General features: G+C 38.2%; 1 pseudogene across 1 annotated transcript; it reads left to right on the forward strand.

Moving 5' to 3' along the window:
* The first annotated feature begins 10,505 nt into the window (after positions 1 to 10,505).
* On the forward strand, positions 10,506 to 16,239 carry LOC145552568 (nucleus accumbens-associated protein 1 pseudogene; annotated as a pseudogene). Its single transcript, XR_014088653.1, has 2 exons — positions 10,506 to 11,289; positions 14,256 to 16,239. The product of XR_014088653.1 is annotated as a nucleus accumbens-associated protein 1 pseudogene (transcript).
* Positions 16,240 to 24,948: the final 8,709 nt, after the last annotated feature.

Raw genomic sequence — 24,948 nt, forward strand, 5'->3', positions numbered from 1 at the left:
GCTTGACAGCTGCTATCCTTTGTTCCTCGTTGAAGGTTACGCAATAAAATTACAAATTCGGTTTTCAACCTTATCCGTTTCTGCAGCCGACCGTGCAGCGTCCTGTGAGCATTTTTACCGCAAAACAAACTGAATAAAAGAAATATTAAGCTACCACATGTCTGTTTTTTTTTATGTTTTTAACCAGCTTTAAAGGAGCGCATAGGTCGTTTTTACTAAGGCTAGAACTGTATAATTTAACAGCTTCTCTCTTCCGGTCCTCGATATTCGCGGTCTTCGAAGGACCCGGATGCAGACCCTGAATTCGGGCACAGCTTTTAACACACGTTTAGGAAACGTGACTTATTACGTGAGAACATAGGATTCGACGGGTTTGGTGCCTATGACGTGTGAATGGACGTCATAGACGTCAGGGTCTTTATCTGCACTTTTTTCTTCTCAAACCCTCACTTTGCAGTCCTTTGTCGCAGAGCCTGGATAAGTTACAGTTCATCTTGCGTTACAGCAGAAAACTTTAAGCTTTTCCTCTAATTAATTGAGTCTACAGTGATTATGGATAGCGGATTGACCCAAATCGTCACTGTCAACATCCTAAGGTTTATAGTTCATCCACTTTTCTTGAACTTAACCTGGATGGAGTGGATGCGTTTGGCAACTGGAGATCCCACTCGCACCACCACCTGCGTTCTGATGAGGATTTTAGAAGACATCCTAGAGCTTTTTACATCGAACGCTCAAGCTAGTCTTCCAAAGGACTGCCGCACCGCTGAAGCCATAAAATCCATCGTTGGCAACAAGGTGCCTGAGGCCTTCGCCAAGGTCATCAAGGTTAAAGGAGAAGTCCGAACAGAGCGAACTGACAATTTAAACCATCTTATTGTCAAATATGTGGTGGAAAGAGTCAATTCCAACGTAGACTCTGACGACAGAAATCACGCTGATCAGCTGATCAGCGATATGGTTGACGAGATCAAAGCGATGATTAAGGATCTTGTTGTCAGACTGCATGCATCTAGTAAGGAACCGAAGAAAGTCGTGGTCCGCCCAGTTGAGCCAACATCTATGCTCAAACGTCTGAAAGGGAGGATCCAGGGTTTTTTCACCAAGTTCACTCGGAAACATTCATCTAGGGTTGCTCCAGTGAACCTACCGGAAATCCCAGAGACCTCTCACACCGTGGCCAACAAAACTACGGCAACCTTGGTTCCTCCAGCGATCTTGTCAACAAAAGATCGCCCACCTGAGGAGACCTACGTTCCTTCAGATAATGTGTCAGACGTCATAGATCTAGAAAATTATCCTGAGATCCCGTCAACCATGGACTCTCAGGAATTTGAACTGGAGCCAAGGTACAACATCATACCCAAGGAGGCCTTCGTTTATCCTCTTCAGAAAGAGGATTTCGAGCCAGAGCCCAGGTTTGATGAGATCACACCTGTGGAACCGTTCATTTGTCCAGTTGAGTCATTTTAAATACATTTCGTAGTAGTTAGTTAGGCCATTTTACAATTGTTTGCTTAGGCGTTAGTTAGGTCTTTTTAAATTGTGTAGGAGTTAGTTAGGTGTTTTTTATAATTGTTTGCTTAGTAGTTAGTTAGGTTTTTAAATTGCGTAGGAGTTAGGTGTTTTTTATAATTGCTTAGTAGTTAGGTGTTTTTTATAATTGTTTGCTTAGGAGTTAGGTGTTTTTTATAATTGTTTGCTTAGTAGTTAGGTGTTTTTTATAATTGTTTGCTTAGGAGTTAGGTGTTTTTTATAATTGTTTGCTTAGTAGTTAGGTGTTTTTTATAATTGTTTGCTTAGTAGTTAGGTGTTTTTTATAATTGTTTGCTTAGTAGTTAGGTGTTTTTTATAATTGTTTGCTTAGTAGTTAGGTGTTTTTTATAATTGTTTGCTTAGGAGTTAGGTGTTTTTTATAATTGTTTGCTTAGTAGTTAGGTGTTTTTTTATAATCGTTTGCTTAGTAGTTAGGTCTTTTCAAATTGCTTAGTAGTTAGTTAGGTCATTCTACAATTGTTTGCTTAGTAGCTACAGTGGATATAAAAACTACACAGACTTTTATATCAACCTGTTCAAATGTCAGGTTTTTTGATGTAAAAAACAAAAATTTTCACAGTTTTTCACCTTTAATGTGACCTATAACCTGTACAATGCAATTGAAAAACAAACAGGAATCCTTCAGGCAGGTAGAGTAAAAATAAGCAACTGAGATAATGTAGTTGATTAAGTGTGCGCACCCTTTTAGAACAAGTGTGTGGCTGTGTTCAGATTTAACCAATTACATTCAAACTCGTGTTAAATTGGAGTCAGCACACACCTGATAAAGTTAAGCTGTTCTAGTAGGCTTTCTGTAGCCACATCATCCAGCACAAGGCATGGTCTGCAAAGAGCTACCACAGGATCAGATGGATCTCGTTATTCAAAGATATCAGTCAGGTGAAGGCTACAGAAGAATTTCCAATTTATTAAGTATTGCCATGGAACAATGTGAAGATTGTCATCATCAAGTGGATAAAACATGGCACAATCGTGACATTACCAAGAACAGAACGTCCGTCCAAAATTGATAAGACAAGAAGAAAACTGCTGATGGAGGCTGAAGAGAGACTGACAGCAACACTGAAGGAGCTGCAAGAATTTCTGGCAAGTACTGGCTGGACTACAGTAACTGACAACAATCTCCGTCTTCTTCATATGTCTGGGCTATGGGGTAGGGTGGCAAGACAGAAGCCTTATCTCCCAAAGAAAATCATCAAAGCCCGGCTTAATTTTGCGAAGACATCTGAAATCTCCCAAACACATGGAAAAATGTGTTATGGCCTGATGAAACCAAGGTTGAACGTTTTGGACATAATTCCAAAAGGTATATTTGGGGCAAAAAAAAACACTGCTCCTCACCAAAAGAACCCCATACCTACAGTTAAGCATGGTGGTGGTAGCATCATGCTTTGGGGCTGTTTTGCTTCAGCTGGAACCGGAGCCTTAAGGTAAGGTAAGGTAAGGTAAGGTAAGTTTATGTATAGCACATTTTCAGCAACAAGGCAATTCAAAGTGCTTTACAGGAATTAAATTTAAACCACCCTTATTCAGGGTGGACGGAATTATGAACAGTTCCAAATATCAGTCAGTGTTGGCACAAAGCCTTCGGCCTTCTGCTAGAACTTCATCTTTCAGCAGGACAACGACCTAAAAGACACGTCTAAATCAACAAAAGAATGGCTTCACCGGAATAAGATTAAGGCTGTGGAATGACCCAGCCACAGTCCAGACCTGAATCCCATCAAACACCTATGGGGTGATCTGAAGAGGGCTGTGCACAGGAGATGCCCACGCAATCTATCAGATTTGGAGCAGTTTTACAAAGAAGAGTGAGCAAATATCCCCACATCAAAATGTACCACACTGATAGGTTCCTACTCAAAAAGACTGAGTGCTGTAATAAAAGCCAAAGGTGCTGCAATAAAGTATTGTACGTTTTTTTTTATTTTATATTTGGTGTGTAGACTTTTTATATCCACTGTAGGTCTTTTTAAAAGTTTTAGTACTTGGGTCATTTTAAACTTGCTTGTTTAGTAGTTAGTTGGTTGTAAAATGGCTTGTTTAGTAGTTAGTTAGTTGTAAAATGGCTTGTTTAGTAGTTAGTTGGTTGTAAAATGGTTTCTTTAGTAGTTAGGTAGTTAGGTCCTCTCCATGGGCTGCCACCTTATCGTGGTGGAGGGGTTTGAGTGTCCCAGTGATCCCAGGAGCTATGCTGTCTGGGGTTTTATGCCCCTGGTAGGGTCACCCCAGGCAGACAGTTCCTAGGTGAGGAACCAGACTAAGTGCAGCCCAAAGATCCCTTATGATGAGTTAGAGCAATGGACTTAGTGTTCCCTTGCTGGGGCGTGGGTCACCGGGGCCCCCACTCTAGAGCCATGCCTGGAGATGGGGCACGCTGGCGAGCGCCTGGTGGCCAGGCTTTTACCCATGCTAACATTAGCATTATGGCTATCATTAGCATATTGAGGGTTATTGCTAGAATGTTGACAAGCACAAAGTTAGTGAACTAACAATTCAGTATGCTAACATTAGTGTATAAATTAAAATTATTCAACATAATAAACTTAGCTTAAGTGACATCAGTAGCACCTGTGATGTCACCGACATGTTAATTTACATTGACTTAATCCATTCAGTATGATAAATATTGCTAGTAAATATGAAATTATGTAAAATGCTTATTTTAGATTTAAGGCTAATACTAGCATGATGGCAATCATAATCATATTGAGTCACTAGTAGTATTGACATGCTAGTGACTCAATATGCTAATGATAGTCATCATGCTAACATTAGCCTTGCACCTAACATAAGCATTTCACATAATTTCCTATTTATTAGCAATATTTCCCATACTGACTGGATTAGGTCAATGTAAGTAAACATTCTGGTGACATCACAGGTGTTACTGATATCACAGGTGCTACTGATGTCAGCACCTGTGATGTCAGTGACATCACACTGATGTCAGTGTTACATCGGGTGTTACTGATGTCACTGACATAGTTTCATATTTATTAGCAATATTTACCATACTGACTAGATTAGGTTAATGTAATTAAACATGCTGGTGACATCACAGGTATCACTGTGATGTCACCTGTGATGTGTGATGACACATCACAGGTGTCATTCAGTATGCTAATATCATTCAGTATGCTATAATGAGTGTATAAGTTTAAATGATAAAAAATGCTAAGGTTAGCATAAATGCTGTCGGTAACATGCGTGATGTCACCAGCATGTTAATTTACAGTGACTTAATCCATTGAGTATGATAAACATAGCTAATAAATAAAATATGAAATTATGTAAAATGCTTTGTATTTTAGATACAAAGCTAATGTTAACATGAGGGCTTGGGATTGCCACTCGTCCCGTAATGGAATCGTACTTGGCTATTAAATGTTGCATGGGCCGATACGATTTGTTGCGTATTTCTATAAATGTCCGATATACTCGCCTGTCACACACACATCAACACTAAGTGAAACCATAATGACCAAAATAAAACCCAGGAAAGCTCTGCTAAATTGTAGCGGTGGGACCGTATTCATGTCTTTGATGTCTGTCATGGCAGAGCGGGTGGAGTTCTGAGTAGTGTGACATCACGTGCAAAGTGTCAAAATCACTCTTTGGTTACCTAGCAACTCACTCTCTGACTCTTGGTTACCTAGCAACAACTGATCAAGTTACTGGCGCAACCGTGCTCGTAACTGTTTAAAAATAAGTTATTAGCCACAGAAAACAAAATTGCTCACAACTTTGGTCACCAACAAGTAAATTCAGCAGAAGATATATTTTATAATGATTTCTTTATTTTCCATTTTTTTTTCATTTTAATTTTCCTCTTAGGCAGTCTTTCTAGATTCACAACACAGATGATTTTTGGCACATACCGTTTATCTGTTCTTTTGAACAAAAACTGTTATTATGTATGTGCCAAAAATCATCTGTGTTGGATAATCTTAATTTTTTACCGGTCATAAGTTACTCACTAACTCCATTTATTGAAGTATTTCTTAAAGCGATGTCTTAAATTATTAAATCTAGTAGTGGTGCAAAATTAAGAGTCACTTCCATTGGTTTCTTTTTGTTTTTCTTCAAATGCATTTAAATCAGAAATAATCAATGGAAAATAAATTACAGTTCATAGCAAAGGTTCGATAAGCATGGATTTATGGCTCCAATATGAGATTTTGGTAAATGAGACTGATTCTGTTTCTGTGGTATTTAAGCAATCTAGAAAGACTGCCTAAGAGGGAAATTAAAATAAAAAAAAATGGAAAAGAAAGAAATCATTATAAAATATATCTTCTGCTGAATTTACTTGTTGGTGACCAAAGTTGTATGCAATTTTGTTTTCTGTGGCTAATAACTTATTTTTAAGCAGTTACGAGCACGGTTGCGCCAGTAACTTGATCAGTTGTTGCTAGGTAACCAAGAGTCAGAGAGTGAGTAACCAAAGAGTAATTTTGACACTTTGCACGTGATGTCACACTACTCAGAACTCCACCCGCTCTGCCATGACAGACATCAAAGACATTAATACGGTCCCACCGCTACAATTTAGCAGAGCTTTCCTGGGTTTTATTTTGGTCATTATGGTTTCACTTAGTGTTGATGTGTGTGTGACAGGCGAGTATATCGGACATTTATAGAAATACGCAACAAATCGTATCGGCCCATGCAACATTTAATAGCCAAGTACGATTCCATTACGGGACGAGTGGCAATCCCAAGCCCTCATGTTAACATTAGCTTTGTATCTAAAATACAAAGCATTTTACATAATTTCATATTTTATTTATTAGCTATGTTTATCATACTCAATGGATTAAGTCACTGTAAATTAACATGCTGGTGACATCACGCATGTTACCGACAGCATTTATGCTAACCTTAGCATTTTTTATCATTTTAACTTATACACTCATTATAGCATACTGAATGATATTAGCATACTGAATGACACCTGTGATGTGTCGTCACACATCACAGGTGACATCACAGTGACACCTGTGATGTCACCAGCATGTTTAATTACATTAACCTAATCTAGTCAGTATGGTAAATATTGCTAATAAATATGAAACTATGTCAGTGACATCAGTAACACCCGATGTAACACTGACATCAGTGTGATGTCACTGACATCACAGGTGCTGACATCAGTAGCACCTGTGATATCAGTAACACCTGTGATGTCACCAGAATGTTTACTTACATTGACCTAATCCAGTCAGTATGGGAAATATTGCTAATAAATAGGAAATTATGTGAAATGCTTATGTTAGGTGCAAGGCTAATGTTAGCATGATGACTATCATTAGCATATTGAGTCACTAGCATGTCAATACTACTAGTGACTCAATATGATTATGATTGCCATCATGCTAGTATTAGCCTTAAATCTAAAATAAGCATTTTACATAATTTCATATTTACTAGCAATATTTATCATACTGAATGGATTAAGTCAATGTAAATTAACATGTCGGTGACATCACAGGTGCTACTGATGTCACTTAAGCTAAGTTTATTATGTTGAATAATTTTAATTTATACACTAATGTTAGCATACTGAATTGTTAGTTCACTAACTTTGTGCTTGTCAACATTCTAGCGATAACCCTCAATATGCTAATAATAGCCATAATGCTAATGTTAGCATGGGTAAAAGCCTGGCCACCAGGCGCTCGCCAGCGTGCCCCATCTCCAGGCATGGCTCTAGAGTGGGGGCCCCGGTGACCCACGCCCCAGCAAGGGAACACTAAGTCCATTGCTCTAACTCATCATAAGGGATCTTTGGGCTGCACTTAGTCTGGTTCCTCACCTAGGAACTGTCTGTCTGGGGTGACCCTACCAGGGGCATAAAACCCCAGACAGCATAGCTCCTGGGATCACTGGGACACTCAAACCCCTCCACCACGATAAGGTGGCAGCCCATGGAGAGGACCTAACTACCTAACTACTAAAGAAACCATTTTACAACCAACTAATTACTAAAGAAGCCATTTTACAACCAACTAACTACTAAAGAAGCCATTTTACAACCAACTAACTACTAAACAAGCCATTTTACAACCAACTAACTACTAAACAAGCAAGTTTAAAATGACCCAAGTACTAAAACTTTTAAAATGACCTACAGTGGATATAAAAAGTCTACACACCAAATATAAAATAAAAAAAACGTACAATACTTTATTGCAGCACCTTTGGCTTTTATTACAGCACTCAGTCTTTTTGAGTAGGAACCTATCAGTGTGGTACATTTTGATGTGGGGATATTTGCTCACTCTTCTTTGTAAAACTGCTCCAAATCTGATAGATTGCGTGGGCATCTCCTGTGCACAGCCCTCTTCAGATCACCCCATAGGTGTTTGATGGGATTCAGGTCTGGACTGTGGCTGGGTCATTCCACAGCCTTAATCTTATTCCGGTGAAGCCATTCTTTTGTTGATTTAGACGTGTCTTTTAGGTCGTTGTCCTGCTGAAAGATGAAGTTCTAGCAGAAGGCCGAAGGCTTTGTGCCAACACTGACTGATATTTGGAACTGTTCATAATTCCGTCCACCCTGAATAAGGGTGGTTTAAATTTAATTCCTGTAAAGCACTTTGAATTGCCTTGTTGCTGAAAATGTGCTATACATAAACTTACCTTACCTTACCTTACCTTACCTTAAGGCTCCGGTTCCAGCTGAAGCAAAACAGCCCCAAAGCATGATGCTACCACCACCATGCTTAACTGTAGGTATGGGGTTCTTTTGGTGAGGAGCAGTGTTTTTTTTGCCCCAAATATACCTTTTGGAATTATGTCCAAAACGTTCAACCTTGGTTTCATCAGGCCATAACACATTTTTCCATGTGTTTGGGAGATTTCAGATGTCTTCGCAAAATTAAGCCGGGCTTTGATGATTTTCTTTGGGAGATAAGGCTTCTGTCTTGCCACCCTACCCAGACATATGAAGAAGACGGAGATTGTTGTCAGTTACTGTAGTCCAGCCAGTACTTGCCAGAAATTCTTGCAGCTCCTTCAGTGTTGCTGTCAGTCTCTCTTCAGCCTCCATCAGCAGTTTTCTTCTTGTCTTATCAATTTTGGACGGACGTTCTGTTCTTGGTAATGTCACGATTGTGCCATGTTTTATCCACTTGATGATGACAATCTTCACATTGTTCCATGGCAATACTTAATAAATTGGAAATTCTTCTGTAGCCTTCACCTGACTGATATCTTTGAATAACGAGATCCATCTGATCCTGTGGTAGCTCTTTGCAGACCATGCCTTGTGCTGGATGATGTGGCTACAGAAAGCCTACTAGAACAGCTTAACTTTATCAGGTGTGTGCTGACTCCAATTTAACACGAGTTTGAATGTAATTGGTTAAATCTGAACACAGCCACACACTTGTTCTAAAAGGGTGCGCACACTTAATCAACTACATTATCTCAGTTGCTTATTTTTACTCTACCTGCCTGAAGGATTCCTGTTTGTTTTTCAATTGCATTGTACAGGTTATAGGTCACATTAAAGGTGAAAAAACTGTGAAAATTTTTGTTTTTTACATCAAAAAACCTGACATTTGAACAGGTTGATATAAAAGTCTGTGTAGTTTTTATATCCACTGTAGCTACTAAGCAAACAATTGTAGAATGACCTAACTAACTACTAAGCAATTTGAAAAGACCTAACTACTAAGCAAACGATTATAAAAAAACACCTAACTACTAAGCAAACAATTATAAAAAACACCTAACTCCTAAGCAAACAATTATAAAAAACACCTAACTACTAAGCAAACAATTATAAAAAACACCTAACTCCTACGCAATTTAAAAAGACCTAACTAACTCCTAAGCAAACAATTATAAAAAACACCTAACTCCTAAGCAAACAATTATAAAAAACACCTAACTCCTAAGCAAACAATTATAAAAACACCTAACTCCTAAGCAAACAATTATAAAAACACCTAACTACTAAGCAAACAATTATAAAAAACACCTAACTCCTACGCAATTTAAAAACCTAACTAACCACTAAGCAATTTAAAAACCTAACTAACTACTAAGCAAACAATTATAAAAAACACCTAACTAACTCCTACGCAATTTAAAAAGACCTAACTAACGCCTAAGCAAACAATTGTAAAATGGCCTAACTAACTACTACGAAATGTATTTAAAATGACTCAACTGGACAAATGAACGGTTCCACAGGTGTGATCTCATCAAACCTGGGCTCTGGCTCGAAATCCTCTTTCTCAAGAGGATAAACGAAGGCCTCCCTGGGTATGATGTTGTACCTTGGCTCCAGTTCAAATTCCTGAGAGTCCATGGTTGACGGGATCTCAGGATAATTTTCTAGATCTATGACGTCTGACACATTATCTGAAGGAACGTAGGTTTCCTCAGGTGGGCGATCTTTTGTTGACAAGATCGCTGGAGGAACCAAGGTTGCCGTAGTTTTGTTGGCCACGGTGTGAGAGGTCTCTGGGATTTCCGGTAGGTTCACTGGAGCAACCCTAGATGAATGTTTCCGAGTGAACTTGGTGAAAAAGCCCTGGATCCTCCCTTTCAGACGTTTGAGCATAGATGTTGGCTCAACTGGGCGGACCACGACTTTCTTCGGTTCCTTACTAGATGCATGCAGTCTGACAACAAGATCCTTAATCATCGCTTTGATCTCGTCAACCATATCGCTGATCAGCTGATCAGCGTGATTTCTGTCGTCAGAGTCAGAGTCTACGTTGGAATTGACTCTTTCCACCACATATTTGACAATAAGATGGTTTAAATTGTCAGTTCGCTCTGTTCGGACTTCTCCTTTAACCTTGATGACCTTGGCGAAGGCCTCAGGCACCTTGTTGCCAACGATGGATTTTATGGCTTCAGCGGTGCGGCAGTCCTTTGGAAGACTAGCTTGAGCGTTCGATGTAAAAAGCTCTAGGATGTCTTCTAAAATCCTCATCAGAACGCAGGTGGTGGTGCGAGTGGGATCTCCAGTTGCCAAACGCATCCACTCCATCCAGGTTAAGTTCAAGAAAAGTGGATGAACTATAAACCTTAGGATGTTGACAGTGACGATTTGGGTCAATCCGCTATCCATAATCACTGTAGACTCAATTAATTAGAGGAAAAGCTTAAAGTTTTCTGCTGTAACGCAAGATGAACTGTAACTTATCCAGGCTCTGCGACAAAGGACTGCAAAGTGAGGGTTTGAGAAGAAAAAAGTGCAGATAAAGACCCTGACGTCTATGACGTCCATTCACACGTCATAGGCACCAAACCCGTCGAATCCTATGTTCTCACATAATAAGTCACGTTTCCTAAACGTGTGTTAAAAGCTGTGCCCGAATTCAGGGTCTGCATCCGGGTCCTTCGAAGACCGCGAATATCGAGGACCGGAAGAGAGAAGCTGTTAAATTATACAGTTCTAGCCTTAGTAAAAACGACCTATGCGCTCCTTTAAAGCTGGTTAAAAAAATAAAAAAACAGACATGTGGTAGCTTAATATTTCTTTTATTCAGTTTGTTTTGCGGTAAAAATGCTCACAGGACGCTGCACGGTCGGCTGCAGAAACGGATAAGGTTGAAAACCGAATTTGTAATTTTATTGCGTAACCTTCAACGAGGAACAAAGGATAGCAGCTGTCAAGCATAACGACTGGCAGCCTTCGGTGTAACCAGGGATTTGTAGTGAACAGTTTTTATCAAGACAGAAGACTAACGTTCATATACTTTATAAGTAAGTATGATTAGAAACATATTGCTTTACGGAAAAACTATACTGGTAGCCATAAGGATAATGTTGCACCGTCATGTAGCCTAGCATGTATGGAAAAAAACTGGTTAGCATCTCGTCTTTTGTACGTTTTGTTGGAGTTCGTTCATTTTGTTTCTATGCTCCACCAGGTCCGTTAACCAGTTTCAGGACCCGATCAGAACCCCTGAGAGTAAATTACCTTGAGAAATAATGAGATTTGGTTGTATATAAAAGCAGGCTATAATACAGAAAAATGATCAAATGTTACAAGCCACACATGTCATATAAATGGATCAGATACAGAGTTACATTCACCGTCCAGCAAATGTATGTGTATCCTAGCTATATGGCATACCGCTCCGTCTGGCTGTCACGTTTAACTTAACTTTTTTTTTTCTCCTCCCCATTTAGTCCCCACTTTGCTGCAAATAAAAATAATAAAATAAAATCACAAAAAATATAGTAGAAATAAAACAAAGTTAAAAACAACAAAAATTAGGCCGCGGGCAGAGTTAGTTTTGTTTGATTTTTCAGGTTTGAAGGAGGACATCTAGTCTCTTGAGTCTGTAATAAGACAGTCAAGGACCCCGAGTGTTATAGAATGTGCTGGCTCCAAACGTGGACGTCTCGGAGAACAGTTGTTATTCGCCCTCTCCTTTGCTCCAGGAAGGAGAAGACGGTTTCCTTAGGTCAGGTCCCTGCCGGCTTTTCTGCCCAAGGGGAGATGGTCTCCCTCAGGATGACACAGATGTCGCTTGGTCTCAGTCCCCCTCCCCTCCATGCTCCAATCAATGGAGAGGGAGTACAGGTGTCTTTATGTCAGGTGTTCGTTCCACAGCTGTTTAGAACACCGGCCCCTGTTTTACATTCCGTCCAGAGGATGAAAGTTTGCCCCTCCGAGCATGGCACTGTGATGTCCTCTGTGCCAGAATTTTCTCCTTCTCCATCCGGGTCTGTTTCACCTTTCTTCTAATTTCCAGAGAGCTGCATCATGCTCTCTGTTCTCTCCTCCTCTTTGGAGTATTTCAATCCAGTTGTCCTGCTGCCTCTCCATGGGCAGCTCTGCGCTTCACGCTGCCCTGTCACTGGTTAGTGCAGGTGGGCAGATAGTTGGAAGCTCCTCTGGGACAGAGGTTCTGGCTGCCCCTGGTCCAGATCCCCTGGCACCTCAGGTTTCTCCCCCAAATGGCCCTTGCGCTGTGTGGCGTGGACCCAGGTGTCCCTTCCTTTGACCTTTACAATGGTGTGGGTCCCCAGTAGGACCTGGTACGATCAGTGTTACCATTGGTGTTACACCAGATTTATCAATATCTTTCTTTAGAATTTTTTTTCTCCGATTACTCGATTAATCGTAAGAATAATCGATAGATTACTCGATTACTAAAATATTCTTTTACAACAGCTCTACCGTATTGCCATATTCCAGCAAAACACGTCTTCTTACCACCGTTAAGATCATCCTTAACGGCAAAACCAATAGTTGTCATGTAAATCCATTCTACCAACCTAACTTTGGATCTCTACTGCTCCTCCAGAGTTATCAGATTTTCTAATTAAGGCTTTCCTGTTAGATGGATGGCCATATTGTGCTAGATTTTCACTTTTGCCATTTTTTTGCTTTTTCTGGATGCTCCTTGGTCCTAATGACTCTCCTTCTCCATTAATAGCTTGAGGAAATCTGTCTTTATTCTAAAATTGTGACACCAATGTGACTTTTGAAGGAATTGCTGGTAAATAAAGAAGTGTGCTACCATCTATCACAAAGTCCAATAAATTAAATTAACATTTGTGATGAAATGCGAGGGCACCATCCATTTTGTAGCCACAATCTACTAAACTCTATCGAACAGCGAAGTCTTGAGTTGTTCTGAGAAGATGCAGAAATGTTCCATCTCATTTTACTAGCAAATGTGAGTCAAAGGATTTGTCTGTGGGATTTCCCACTTTCAGCGTCACCCCAATATTTTAACTATGTGGTTTTAAAACGAGAAGTTCAGTATTTTTGGAGATAAATCTTTAGGAAGGGTTTTTCTTTCTTCTTCCATGGCTGTCAGTTAACAGATGGCTAAGTGAGTGCCTGATATCTGGATCAATACATGGATAAAATAGGTCAACAAGTCTTAAAGCTCTATGTAGTCATTTTATTCCAGTTGTGTCGGCTGCAGAAGTGAATCATTTCAGTGTGAGTTCCAGTTATTCTCGATGACCTAGAGCACCTGGAAAGACTGACTTCTAGTTTTAGCCATTGTAGTTTAATTGAGTTGTTTTCAAGAACATATGATGGGAGCAGAAACATGCTCTGAAGATTAAACGGATCTGAAGTCTGCGTAGCTGCAGAACTATTTCAAGATATTATCACAAAGGAAATTGAAGAAACTACGTGCTCTGTGCGAAATATTTACTTATTTTGTATCAGTATGTTTTTCAGTGAGGGTGGGACTTGAATATTTTACTGAAAGAATTCCCAAGAATTTAACCGACAGTTTTCAATCTGACTGTTTTCTTTCATCTCTTAGGGTTTGTGGGGAAAAAGCAGCTATGCAAGCTGTCCCACCTACTTGCACCTTTGCACGCTGGCGATGCGCCAAAACCGCAGGGGTGGGAAAACTAATCTGTCACATCTGTAGAAAAGTCAAGCCTCTGCCTAAGTGGAAGTGTGAAATTTTGCTTGACATTATGATAGTGGCAGGTTGATAAATGAGCTTAAAGTCAGACTCTTTAAAGTTTTAAGTTTTCTTTAAAAAATAAAAATGCAATTTAATTTGAGTACATTTAATCAGTTGGAAAAGCAACTCCATATTAACAGATATAGGTTTCACATAAAATCAAGGGTACCCAAAGTATTTTCACTTGTGCTTCCCTTTGTGCAGCATTTTAATCAGGTTAAAGCGTGACAGGTGTTTCTCCAACAGCCTAACTGCGTCTTGTCTGTCTCTGTTTATTGCCAGAATTTTGCCACGAGTTTCAAAGAGAGCGAGATGAACGCCATCGCAGCGGACATGTCCACCAACGCCCGCCGCGTGGTGCGAAAGAGCTGGATCCCCAAGCTGAAGCTGCTGATGGCCGCGAGCGACGCCTACTCCTCCTTCCTCCCCGACGGAGTCAAGACGGAGAACGAAGCCCTGGGGGCGGACCAGGCCTTCGAGCCCGCCTCCCTGGAGGCCGCCGGCATGGAGTCGGGCGGCTCCTCAGGTGAATCTCTGCCAGGCGTGGGCGGGGACGGAGGACCGTTGTTCTAAAACGCTCAGCCCCCCCGGAAAGGTTTAAGTCTGGTGATGCACGTACCAGTATTCCCCCCCTCCCAGTTGTGCTTGCCTCCTCCTCACTCTTTGGTCCGTCCCTGATCTCTCTTTACATCTCTGCTGTCTGTACAACAGTGCTTTTGGGGGCGACAGCCGTCACGCGTCACGCTGTTATAACCAGGACGTAAACACTCGCAACTTTTTTTCTATTTTATTTTTTATTTTTGCTTTATGACTGTAAAACTGAGTTAGTGGAGTAAAAGGAGAATGCGTGAGGGTTTGTCCTCTGCCTCCCCTCACCTCATACGGTGTGTTAAGTGCAGCCACGGTTGCATTTAAGATACATTTCCCGAGGTGCCAGGCAGGGGCCGCTGCCAGTGCAGCCAGAGGAAGAAAGGAGAAATGCAAGCTGGGAGCAGAGGTGACAAAAAAAAAATATGAATGTAAGAAGTGTCGCTGGCTTTTTTTTTTTCCTCTATGCAAGCCTGACAACTCGTGTTCCAGCCCTGGAAATAGAACTAAATTGAATTGTATTAAAACACAATAACACTACTTATTCCTCCGTACATCTTCCTCTCAACCCACCTCACCTCAGAGTGTTTCACTGTGCCGCATATTTTAGAAATATTCTCATCTTTTTTTTTTTGTAAACGTGCTCGCATGTTTGTGTCTGTGAACTGAAAATTAAAAATTGGGGGTTAAATGAGGGGGAGCTTTTTACTGAGACAATTGTAAAGAGAACTGGGAGGAAACAGGTAAACAAAGATGGTTCCATTTTCAGAAGAAAAACTATATTTATACAGGCGCCCGTGCCTAAATCGGCGTGAGCGGCCAGAGCGAGGGCGATTGTTTTAAAATCTCCACGTACATAAGCTTCTGTCGAAAGAGTTGCTGTCAAATGAGAGGAAAAGTGCTATTTTTGCAGGAGTATGACAAAGGAGTCTTATGATAGGAATTTGTGTTTTTTATTTTTAGCTTTATTTTCAAATGAAAGAGATGGAATGAACAGTTGAACTGCTAAAATTTGACACATTTCGTCTTCTGTTCGCCAGCCTGAAAGGAAATAATTTAGAAGACTTTAGTTGGAGTTCACTGTCCGTTAAAACCCTTCCTTAGGTTGTGGATCTGCAGCTTTGACAAACCGCTTGCTTCACAATCCTGAAGATCACTTGCAGAAACTCAAAGGTTATATTGATCTTGAAAAACAAAACAAGAAAAAAAAAAAAACTGTTAGCTTTGTCTTTGTACAGAAATTACAAAAAAAAAAAAGAGTCAGTAGTAGTTATCAGACAAAAGAATGTGCCTTTTAACTGAAAGCAGTAAGAAAAAAAAAGCGAGCTATTGCTTGAAGTAAGCCGATTTTAATGGTACTATCTGTGTGTGCCACGTAGTTCTTTGGTGTGGATCGTGCAGATGTGTGTCAGTATCTTATCCGTCGCACCTCTGCAACGTAGGAACTCGGAAAGGTGTTTATTTATTTTTTTGGAAGTTTGAGATGACTTTGCACCTTCCATGAGAGACGGAAAGAGAAATGTGGGTGGTTTCTGAAAAGAACCAGTGGTTCGTGTATCTTTTTGAGAAACGTGTAGCAATCAAACCCCCTGTAGGCGGAGTACGTCTTTAATTTATCCCTCCCTATGCCTGCCTGTGTTTGTTTTCAAAATGCAGTTGAATCAGAAGTGCTTTTTTGTCTTGAAGATTACACAGATGCATAATAACTCAGCCTCTTTTTCTCCTTGTTCTCAAAATGTAAGACTTAGCTCAACTGGGGTCAGTGTAGATAATTTTCTTTTTTTTTTTAAATGCAGTACGTTTCACGTCATGTTTCACAGCTGCATCCTGTGAGAACAGAGAATGAAGATGATGCTTCATTGATAGAGGATGAAAATTCAGTTTCCTCTTTTCTTTTAAGTATTTTAAACAACTAAAACCAGATACTTATTAATAAATATTTTTCAGTGCTTACAGTACAAAATTTAAGACTAAACCGTACTCTGTTACAAAAACGTTTTAGATTACAACGAGTTAAATCGTGGTTTTTGTTTCTACAAAATATGAAATCAAAAAGAAACAATTAATTTATGATTGAGACTGTTGTGTTTAGCTGCTATCAACCACATCGCATGGCAAAAATTTAAAGATGTTTCACAATTTGTTTGCCTTTTTTCTTTTTTTTCTTTTATATGTTTAGATGTTTTCAATAACCTCCACTTCTACATTGCTTTTTAATAATCACTTTCACATGAAGTTCAAATGCTCTGCCTGCTCTTCCCCCTTGCTTTACAGATCTAAGACAATGAGAAGTTTTTCCTCTCCCAGAATGTACCTGTTTTGTCATCTGCTTATAATAATAATTGTTTATTACAATACTTCCATGAGAATTATTTGTTTAAAACTCTTCATAACATTACATAACTTAAAATGAAAATATTTGTAACTCATTATGTTTAGTTACCAACATCACATTTATGTGAATGACATCAGATTACTTTTTCTAAAGATGAAGTCATAACCCTTGGGAACACACATTTCATGGAATGGCCTTTGATAATCAGCACAGTATTAATAAGTTGAATTTCATTATTTTTTGAATATGTTTTTTTTTTTTTTTACTTTTGGTGATGTAAAATCTCAAAAACTAGTTTTGGAATTATTAACATTCTTACTATTTAATTCAAGATGTCCCCATTTTAAAATAGAAGTATTTTTGTTGAGTGTATGAACCACATAGACAGAGGTGTCCTCAGTTTTTTGGTAGTAAATGTCTTTCTTTTTCCATACCTCTGATAGTCAAACAATAATTATTGTTTGACCGATCATGGATGTGTGTCCTTGAGATCATATTTGGATGAAACATAGAGAGAAACTACTTTGCCTGGGCTCTGTCTGTACCAACAAGGGTAATTGGTGTTAACATCATTGTAAAGAAATTGTAATATCTGCTAGTTTTATTCATTTATAGAAAAAAGATTAGAGAGTAAATACTGTCAAATAACGATGTGTTGACTAAAACTCTTGCTGGTGGCTCCACTTTCAGTCCATGCATCTCAGTGAGAGCAAAAGCAGAAGTGTTATTGAGGAGGTTTTTGTCACAGTGTGAATCACTGTGATACCCACTCTTTAGCAGAGTCATCCCATGTTTTACAGTAATAAACTGCAGAATCTCCTTCCTCCACACTGCTGATATGCAAACGGTAATCTGACATTGACTGATGAGTTGCTGTGTGTCTTGAAGAGGGGAACCCAGTGTCATATTTGGGTGCACTCCAGCTATGATGAAATCTAAGCATATATAGAGGAACTTCTCCTGGGATCTGTCTGTACCATCGGGCACTGCTGTCAGTAACACTCCCCAGGTTACAGTCCATGGTGGCCGTCTCTCCTTTCCTCACTGTCACAACAGGAGGCGTCTGTGTCACCACAGTCGCTCCGCTCACACCTGGAAACAACAAGATGACATGAAGTCAACAGTAACACACAGTCTGATGAATGAACTCCAGTCTGCAGTAATTCATCCTCCTTACATGTTAGAGCAGTGATGAGAATAGAGAGGGTCCCCAGCATGATGTTAGTGTGTGGTGAGAATGATCTTTGAACTTGTAAAGTGACCTCACTGCCAACAGATGAGTTTAGAGGATGAGGAGAGGAGATGCTGAAGGAGGTATTTAATACAACACTGACACTTAGAGGAAGAGACAGGAGGAGGAGCTTTATTCTTTCACGGTTTGGATGACTTTCTTGACTCTTTGTAAAAAAAAAACAAAAAAACATTTTCTCCATGGAAACAACTGACATCATTTATGCTACTAGCAGATTAATTCTTGTCTTCACTCCAGTGTTTTATGATGATGATTTTGATGACATTTGAAAAAAATATGTTTCTTGCTTCTTTGGTGTTTTATGTTTTTATCATTTTAGTACATTGACTGGCCTGTTTCTGAAATATGGTATATAAATAATCTTGCCATGGTTTAACATAATGATACAGACAAATTGAAATATTTCTCAAATTGAAAGTTTTTGTGGCTTTTCACCATTTGCTTTGCTTTCATTTTCAATTTTATCATTTATAGCAAATAGAAACAAAAAAGTCCAACTTTTACTCAAAGCAGACCTTACTACCAATTAACAAGTGACCTATTTACTGTTCTTGTTCCTACAAATAACACAAATCAATGTAATAAGCTAATAAAATCATAAACAACGTTAACAACATTGTTTGTCTTTTATTCATAGTTAATGTTTATGATCCCTACTTTTATCACTTTTTAAAGTGAAAAATTGAAATCCATCAGACACAAGCCTCAGGGGAGGGTTGATCATTGCAAGTGGTGTAACGGTGATAGTGTCGACGACATCTGGTTACCGGAATCACTTTACATGTTCAACACAAAATGACAATGAACTATAAAAAAAATGAAATGAAAGGTCAAAGAAGCTGTTCAAAATTAATAATGCCTAACTGAAAAATAAAACATGCTTATGTCTGTATTTTCTTTATGAATAAAAATTACATCATAATGCAGCATTCTGATTTTCATTGAGATAGTTGTTGATTTGGGGAAAAAATCAAACATGTCTGTTCAGTTTGCTTTCATTGAACTGTAAACCTGTGATATTTGTTTTCTGCACAGGTCCAAAAACAATGATGTGACGGGGTCAAATTAATGTTTGAGTCAATCATTTAATTTAATAAGTGAAACTGAGGTTTTTATCCACAATCAGTGAAGTATCACATCTCTGTTCTCACAGGATACACCTGCAGGCCTCTTCTCCTAAAATGCAGGGTCATGTTTCTAAAGTAATAGTTCTTGAAACATTGAGGTTTTAACTGTCAGTTTCTTAATGTTTAATATAACAATAATAATACTTTTATGTTTTATATCAACATGTGCAAAGCCTGAACTAAATATATTTAATCTTTAGTTGGAATTGAGATAAAATTGAATTGTTAACATTTAAACAGAACCTATAATGTCCAAAGCCAAAAGATTAAAAGATGATTTATTTAGATTTGATCATAACCCTTCTTTTTTTCTGTCAGTCAGGTCAGATTGTGTTTTACACGTCCTCCAGAACTTCCTACATTTATTCTCAAACACATAAGATTATTTTAGTTGGTACTTAAATGAAAGATGCTAAACCAATTTGATTAATAAACTGAACTTTGGATTAATTGAAATGTATTCTTTGTCGGACTTAAATGATTGTTTCTGTAAATTGCTTTGAGATGGCCTGTGTTGTGAATTGGTGCTTTGTCAATAAACTGAATTGATTTTAACTTAATTGTTTGAAACTAGAAATAACTGTTTGCAGTTCCACAAACGGTTGAGACTTGAGCCGCTCCTTTGCATTAAGGTATCAAAATGAAGGCGAGGTCTGCAGCTGCATCCTGTGAGAACAGAGAGGGAGGCGTAGGTAGGAGATGCTTCACTGACAGAGAATGAAAATTCAGTTTAATCTGCCGTCAAACTACCAAAAGGTTGTCCTCATTTTACACAGATACTTTTCTCACTTCTGTTTTCCCTCTAATTGTGTTACCAGTAATACTGTTTGAATGCATGTAATCAAATACTATCCAGAAAGTTTTTATATTTGTGATCTTACCTGATATTTCATATGTGTTTCTTTTTGCAATGCAAAGGAAGAAACTCTAACTTTATTTGAGATGGAATTAAATTCAAAGTCACAAGTTTAGCTCATAACTAAAAGGACTATGAGTGACATCATGACTACAGATATTTAAAGTGTCGCAGAGGAGCTTTGTGTAACATATTCAGGGTTTATAATGCTATAAAGTAAGTAAAATGAAATCCTTTTGCCAATGAAGTGATTATAATTTCACTGTTAATAAAATACATTACATACGTTTAGGATTAAACGTTGCTAATCTGTGAAGCTGTAATGATACAAAATTACACATAATCAGATAAAAAGTGCCACCTTGTGGTAGAATGTTATAATACTATGAATTGTGGACATTCTGATAAATATGGAACATGTAATGTTGGGTTACAATGCTCTTCATAATCAGAATTTGATTAGTTGTCACATTCTTACACTAAGCTGTAAAGAAATCATCTTCACATCAGAAAAAAGTCAGTAGGCAACAGTTTTACTGTCTCTGAATGCCTCTCCTCCTCACTCTGACCAGCTTGATGATCCTCCCATCTAGAGTCCTCCTCTGGGCTCCTAACGGAGACCTCAGGCCAAAGCTGGGAGGAATCCTGGACATCGGCCACCGAGGTACGGTTAATCCACCGTCTTAAATATCATCCACAAAAGCCTCCACTTTATCAAACTTTAAGGTGATCTTCCTGCTGGTAGAGGTCTTTTAGCTTCAGAGAGAGGCTGGATCTTAAACACATGGAGACATGAATTAATTATCATGGTCTCAAAAAAACATTTCAAAGAACTTTGGTTCTGTTGTGCTTAATCTACCAGGAAACGAGAGAAATAGAACCAAATCTTAAAGTAGATGAAAGCTGGCGAGCAGGAACAGACCCAAATTCAATAACAAACATCAGACCAAAGGGTAACTGAGGCGCAAACATGTCCCTCATTTCTTTTTGGCTGAGTCTTTGCAGTGAGATCATTTAAAGAGCAATAACATGTTACATAATTGTCTCAAGTTGTTACAGGACTTGGAAAATGTGGAAACTTTATTGACAGAAGGAATTTGTAATTAAACATTCCCTTCTTTCAAAAGGAGACTTTTTTTTTCTATCCATTATATAAGTTTAAAGATAAGTTCACACTTTTAGATTATTATCTGTTTGAGCTCGTTCCCGCTGCCTTGGTTCGGCCCGACTCACCTGGTGTATTCAGGGAGAACAGAGGCGTGGTCATGGATCAGCAGCTCTTTCACTTGGGTTACTATGGCAAACGTCCAGTTGTCCAGTACTTGAGTCAGGTTGGATCAAATCTTCCTGCTGGTGTGTTATGCTGAACACAGAAATCTGTTGAAAAGTGTTTGATTCAATGCATTTAGTAATTGTTTATAAGATCAGAAGGTTATTCCTGGCCTTTAAGATCCCAAGAGGAGGTTTCATGTTTCCATTTCTGAGTTCCAGATGTTCAGAACAGAACCAGAACCTTCGACTCCATAGTTATAACTTATTACAGCAGATATATGAATTTAGATAATAAAAACCTCTTAAATTAACTTTTTAATGAAAAAAACAATTTATTAAACTTATCATGAAAGATTGCACTTTTTTAAAGTCCAGATCACAGGTTTAGATTTAAACATTAAATGGACAAATATTGTAATTGTATTTAGATAACTCTAGTGAAGATGAAATAGCATCTGTGTGATGGAGGTCAGAAGGTCTCTACAAGGCAGATCAGCCAAAAACCGATCAAAATCCTTCAGGAATGACACAAATAAAAAACTACGTCTCCAAACTCATAAGTTTTCCTCCACCTGCTCCTCGCTACGTCAGTGATGAAGGGTGTTGACACCATCTGATATTTTAGCAGGCGTTCACACGGCTGGATTCACATATCAAACAGAAAACAAACATATGTCTCTAACTTTAGCCTCTTGACAGGTTTTTAAAGTTTTTGCATATTTTACAGTCAGAAATAATCAGGACATAGTTTTTTTATGCAATGACCTCTCCTGACTTTTTCCATTCATGAACATACACTGGTTGGTTTGGAGGAAACAGCGCTCCCTGTGGGCTCTGACAGAAGTGTCAAAATAATAACATTCTTACTGTCTACTGTAATCCAATCTGTTAACCACCTGGGCTGAAAGACACAGAAAGCATCAGGCTTTGTTGCTGCCAGAGGTGATAGAAACAACAAACAGTCAGTTTAAAGTTTCTATCCATCTTTAAGTTGGCATTAAAGAGAAAAAATCACTACAAGAACCTGCATAAACAAACATCCATCCACTAACTGGTTCCACCCTTTATTGACATAAGCTGCTTAGTGATCAGCACCAGCTCACTCACTCTGATTTTTATCCCCTTCTTTGTAATTCCACATCATTTATCTGGCGTCCTCACTTCTGATGGATGATAATGAGATTTGTTCTCTAAAGCCTAAATCCAGAAGGAGATTCCAACATCTGCTTAGTTTAAGTAGGACTGTTACTTCAGAGGAAGAGAAATATAAATCACTGCTACATTTTCTTTTTCCCTTTCTGAATTGAAGAAAAGTTTGGTGCTTTCAAGAAAATAAAATACTGTATGCTTTATTATGAATATTCTAAAAATGTCCTCCTTCAAATGACTATTTTTCAATTTGTAGGAATCTGCAAATATCAGCAAATAGGCAACTGTAGAGATAAACTGTCCTTCCTCACATGTCAGAAGTATTATTATTATTATTATTATTATTATTATTATTATTATTATTATTATTATTATTATTATTATTATTATTATTATCCCCCAGTAAATGATCATTTCTGCAGCCATGAAATAGTATCGTTTCTACAAAACAAAACTTATAATTGTAGCATTAAGTTGAGTTTTTACCAAACAATGGATAGAAACGTGTAACCAGCTGTAAAGAGAGACTGAGGGGCAGCCAGCGGTCAGACTCTGCCTGCAGCAACACGCTCATTTGTGTCCAGCTCCTTGCAGCTCCGTCCAGCACAGCCAGAGGAAAGAATGACTCCAGCGGAGCTGCAGAGCCACAGAGGAAGGTAATCAGGCCTCCAGCTTTCTGTTTTTCAGCTCAGACTCACATCAGCTCCTGATGTTATTCTCTCTCAGTATCACATCACTGCTCAAAGACTTTGTCAGAGTGGTTTTAAAGAATGTTTCTACTGAACTATATAGATTCATAGACTCAGATTTTGAAGCCAATTATGATTGTAGGGGAGAACGACTAAGCAGTTCCTTAATAAGCTTCAAAGAACTATTTCTGACTTGATTTGTGTTCCATCATAAGTTTAACATATGGTCAAAAACAGTACACTGTCTTTCTTGAAAATGCTGCCCTTAAGGAGGTAAACATTTGCTTCAGTTTTCCCTGAAGTCAGTCTGTTTTCATTTTTTGCAAATACTCGTGACAGTCATTCTTTGTTCTGATTTTTTTTTATGCAATCTATGTATGAGAACAATACCAAAATTAGTACTGATGTACAAATTACAATTTTTTTTTTGGTTGTTTTAACAAGATTAATCCAGTAAAAATGTAAACTTTGTATGTTGGTAGCTGCTCGTTTTAAGTAATTCACATCCACATAAAAACAATCTTCTATCTCCACTATAAGAGCTGCATCACAGTAAAGTGCATATTTAAATGTTTATTCAAGTCAAATTATGATGATGTAGCATTTTCTATTTTCTGCTTTGTTTTGAAAAGTTGTCTTTGAAGCAAATAATATCAACAGGCTGCTCATTTTATAATGGAGCATGTTACCGGTGATGCAAGTGACATCTGTTAAACTGGCTCAAGTTTGTAGTTTTATCAATTTGAAATTAAAAATGATTAAACAGTGATCAAATGTATTCATTGCTATCATTGTTCTGGTGAATTTAAAAGTGTAAATGTGTGTTAAAATATGAAACGATGTGTTTTGATAGTTGCGTTTAATGATGAGTAAATCATGACATTTTAATGCCCTCTAGTGGTCGCAGTGGAGAACTGCAAAGTTATGTTTCAGGTCTTATTTTAGATGCCATCGTTTTAATGATGAATAAACGCTACAAAAATATATCAGTTAGAGAAATACACAAAAATATAATATAGTAAGATTAATTATCATTGTATTAATGCTGTGAAATGGAGCGGGGAACATTTTGGGATATTTTGCCTTTTTTTACACTAAAAGCATTAGAAGCGTGAAGCACATGGATATGAAATCATTCATGAAATAGCAAAAGAATTGAAAAGAACAAGATATAAAAAAGAAATATATCATATGTTAAAAAACACACCAACATTTTGATTTAAATTTTTGGCAAATTTAAAGAATTATATATTTCACTTAGTTCTAAATTTAGTACTAAATTAAATATATGTTATTCATTTCAAATAGTATTTAATTAATAATGGAGTTCAATAATTACTTCATGATATTTATTTATTGAAATTTGCCACCCTTCACCCTCTGTTGCATTGGAGTTTAGTTTATGCCAAAAAAAGTGTTGCCCAGCTATTAATGATGCATGGAGTGCCACATTTGGCAGGCAGCGTGCCCACTGCTCCCTCCACTAATAGGCTGTGGACAGGCCTGTGGAGGCTAGCGGTTTCTAGATGTACATTAATTAACACAAGATTTAACCTCGTGTTTCATGTAGGCCAACAAGTGTGATTTAAAATGTAAACTGAGTAAGACGGTTTTGCTAAAACTACTTAAAAAGTCAAAACATAAGAAGTTGTACTTATTTATGGTGCAAGAGGAAAGCTTTTTAGTTACTTTCCACCACTGTGCTGT

This window comes from Poecilia reticulata, chromosome 8, assembly GCF_904066995.2.
Source record: "Poecilia reticulata chromosome 8, P_reticulata-male-v2, whole genome shotgun sequence".
NCBI classification, from domain to species: Eukaryota; Metazoa; Chordata; class Actinopteri; order Cyprinodontiformes; family Poeciliidae; genus Poecilia; species Poecilia reticulata.